Consider the following 4317-nt stretch of genomic DNA (forward strand, 5'->3'; position numbering starts at 1 on the left):
CTCCTCCTCCTCCTCCTCCTCCTCATCATCATCATCATCATCATCATCATCATCTTTAGAACTCTTGCTGTACGTACACTTTTTCTTCTTCTTATCATCATCATGCTCATCATCCCAGCCCCCTTTTTCATCACAACAACCACAATCTCAGTATCATCCGTTAGAAATATCCTCTCGAACTGAAAGAGGTAATTGAAAAACTTGGATTAAATACGAGGGAATGGCAAGGTGAGGCAGAGCGTGTACACAGCTCCCGGATTTGGAGTCTGATGGAGTGAATAGGACGAGAGCTGACGAGGAGATGCGAGACCCAGCGAGACGAGACGAGAAAATGTGAAATTCTGTGAGAGAGGAGAGCTGCCGGGGTGAAAGAACCCATGAATGAAGACCAAGGTGATTGAATTTGTGTGTCAATCCATGAATTTCGTGAAAGAATCCATGAATGAAGCTTCAAACCATGAATGAAATGAAGATTTTTTTTTTTAATGTGTCCGACTCTGGGCAAAGGCTTCAGGGCCTATATCTCGGGGCCAGTAGCCTATCCCAAGGCCCAGTAGTCCTCCGAATCCTTCACATGTCACCACTTCGGCGCTAACACCCACCGTCCATATTGAATACATGCTATGGCTGTCTCGTACAGGACTGGTGTATTGGTATTAGCGGGGGTATTTTTTACATGTCGGCGGGTCATCTGGTAGATCAGGAAAGTCTGGTTTTTATGAAATTCAAATCCTTAAACTGTCCCCTGCCCCAGCCGGGATTCGAACCTGGGTCCATCAGGACTGCAGGCCGTCTCTCTACCGATTCAGCCACCGCCTCCCCCGATCCATGAATGAAGCAGTGAATCATGAATGAGTAAATCCATGAATAAAGCAGTGAATCTATGAATGTACAAACCGTAGGAAGGACCAAAAAAAAAAAAAAAAAAAAAAAAAAAAAGATATATGGCAACGCCAATTTACAGTGAACAGAGTATAGGCTGAAATACAGAAAATAAAAATGGACAGATGGCACCATTACGCCTGCTTACAGTGAGCGGAGTATAGACAGAAATAAACAGAAAATAATTTATCGGATTAAATAGAGGGAGGAAAAGAGAGTCAGTGGATGAAAAAGGGGGTCCAAGAGGGGCGAGATCTGCGTCCACAGTTACGTTAATGCGATCCGAATAATTACCAGAGGAAATTAAATGATCCTGCGGGGCTATTTTTAAGCCCTCCCCCCCTTAGGCAGCATTTCTCTCTCTCTCTCTCTCTCTCTCTCTCTCTCTCTCTCCAGCCCTAGAGCACAAATTCTCTTTTTTACCCCTAAACTGCTGACAGCTCTCTCTCTCTCTCTCTCTCTCTCAATGGGCAATTCGCGAAAAAATCAGACCACTCGACTACAAGTATTTTATTCTGAGAGCGAAGTTGGGGGCAGCTTTGGGGGGGGGAGAGGGGAACAAAAAAAAAAAAGAAATATATTAAAAAAAAAAAACTGAATGGAGGGATCAATGCTGGAAGGGGCTCGGGAGTGGGGGGGAAAAAATGGGGAGTTTGGGAGAAAAATCATGAGAGGTTTGTAGAAGGAAAAATTATGGGGATATGGGAGAGAGAAGTCATGGGAGTTTGGGAGAAAAAAAATCATGGAGTTTGGGTGAAAAAAAAAAATATGGGTGTTTGAGGGTTTGGGAGGATCGAGAAATCATGGGTGTTTTTGGGAACGAAAAATAATGGGAATTTTGGAGAAGAAAAATCATGGGAGATTGTAGGATGAAAAATTATGAGGGTATGGGGCGTGAAAATATAATGGGGATATGGGGGACGAAAAAATAATGGGGATATGGGGGACGAAAAAATAATGGGGATATGGGGGACGAAAAAATAATGGGGATATGGGGGACGAAAAAATAATGGGGATATGGGGGACGAAATAATGAGGATATGAGGGATGAAAAAATGGGGACATGGGGACGAAAACAATAATGGGGTATGGGAAAGAAAAAATACTGGGGATATGGGGGACGAAAAAAATAATGGGGATATGGGGAATGAAAAAATGGGAATATGGGGGACAAAAAATAATGGGTCCAGGAGTCAAAAGAAATAATGGGGTTTAGACTAAAAAATTAGATTCATTGGGGAAAAAATTAATGGGGTTCAGGAAAAAATTAATGGGATTCAGGAAAAAAAATTAATGGGGTTCAGGGAAAAAATAATGGGGTTCAGGAAATAAATTAATGGGATTCAGGAAAAAAATTAATGGGGTTCGGGGAAAAAATAATGGGGTTCAGGGAAAAATAATGGGTTTCAAGAAAAAAATAATGGGGTTCAGGAAAATAATTAATGGGGTTCAGGAAAAAAAAATGGGGTTCAGGGAAAAAAAGTAATGGGGTTCTGGAAATAATAATGGGTTTCAAGAAAAAAATTAATGGGGTTCAGGAAAATAATTAATGGGGTTCAGGAAAAAAAATAATGGGGTTCAGAAAAAAAATAATGGGGTTCAGGAAAATAATGAATGGGGTTCGGGAAAAAAAATAATGGGGTTCAGAAAAAAGTTAATGGGGTTCAGAAAAAATTAATGGGGTTCAGAAGACAATAAAGGAAAATTCAGGAGACAAAAAAAAAAAAAAGATAATGGGGAACTGAGAGTCCAAAAAATAAATACAGGTTGAGACAAAAATCATGCAAAATAATGTGGAATATGATTTTTTTTTTTTTTTTTTGGCGCTGGGAGGAAAAAAAAAGACTAAAAAATTATTAAAAAAAATCGTTTAGCCTCATGAAACAGAATATGATTGAGAAAAAAAGGAAGAAAAAACTAGAAAAAAAAAGAAAATCGCTGAATGGAAAAATCTGTGAAGGAAGGAAGCTGTAAAAGACAAAAGAAAAAAAAATATTGGGGAAAAATAAGAGCTGGAGTTTGTTATAGACGAAAAGTGAAAAAAAAAACAAAAAAAACTAAATTTCAGGGTAAGATCTTTAGAAACCTCAATAAAATCTTTCGAAAATAGCTTGGAAACATTTATATATGAAGTCTTTCAGCTGTGTGAGAGAGAGAGAGAGAGTGAGTGAGTGAGTGAGTGAGGCGAATTTCCTTTATCATCGGTCAGCATTGGAAACTTTCGCTCATGCAATCACATTAGGCTAGCGGGCTGAGGGAGGAAGGAAGGAAGGAAGGGGGAGGAAGGAAATTGAAGGAACTGATAAGGAGGAGGGAGGAGAATGGAGGGATGGGTGGTGAGAGAAGAGGGATGGGGGTAAAAGACAGAGGAAAAATTCAGAGAGAGAGAGAGAGAATGGGAAAGGAAGAGAGAAAAAAGGGAAGTGAGGAAAGACGGAGGGTAGAGGAGAGTAGGGAAATTGAAAGAAATGATAACGTGAGAGGAGGAGGAGGATAGAGTGAAGGGTGAACAGAGATGGAGACATTGAGGAAAAAAGGAAGGGTGAGGGAAGGAAACAAGAAACTAAATGAAACGAGAGGGGGAAAGTGGAGGAAGGAAGGAATGAAAAAGAGGCAGGGAAGAAGGAAGGAGGGAAGGAAGGAAAGGAGGAGAAATCACAGGAAATGATAAGAATGAAGGAGAAAAGGGAAGGAGGAAGTAAAGATGGGGAGAAAAGGGAGAGAGAAAAAACAGGAGGAGAAAAGATAAAGAAAAAAAAAGTAAGAAAGGGCGAGAATTAGGAGAGAGACTGGAAGGAGAGGAAAGAAGAGGAAGAGAAGGGGGAGGGAAAGGAAAACTGAAGAAAGTGACAGGAAGGAAAGTGGAGGAGAGAAGGTGGGAGGGAAGGAGGAATGGTGGAGGGAAGGAAACTAGAAATGGGGAGGGAATGAAAGGTAGGAATAAAGATGAAAGAAACGAGGATGATGATAGGCAAGAAGAAGATGCAAGAGGGGAAGGAATGTGAAGAAATTATTAAGATTCTTTGAAGAGAAAGACTGAAGGAAAGAAGGAAGAAAAAAGAAAGGTAGAAAGGAATTAAGGATGGAAAGTGAAAAGGAAGGAAGGAAGGAAGGAAAGATGGAAAGGAAAGAAGGAAAGAGGAAAGCAAGGATCGATAAAAGGAGAGAAAGGTGAGAGAAGCTGGGAAGGAAGGAAAAAGGGGCAGGAAAGAGAGGTAAGAATAAATGAAGGAAAGAGAGATAGACAGGTAGGGGTGGGGGAAGCAAGCAAGCAAGAAGAAAAGGAAGGAAAGAAGAAAAGGGAAGGAAAGGAAGAAGAAAATTAAACAAACAGAAAAGAACAAGGAAGCAGAGAAGACTTGAAGGGAGGGTACGTATAAATCACACTCATGATGATGGTAGTGGTGATGGTGGTGGTGATGAATGTGGTGATGA

The sequence above is a fragment of the Coenobita brevimanus genome, chromosome 99, assembly GCF_032717465.1.
Source record: "Coenobita brevimanus isolate Jiangsu-jjx chromosome 99, ASM3271746v2, whole genome shotgun sequence".
NCBI classification, from domain to species: domain Eukaryota; kingdom Metazoa; phylum Arthropoda; class Malacostraca; order Decapoda; family Coenobitidae; genus Coenobita; species Coenobita brevimanus.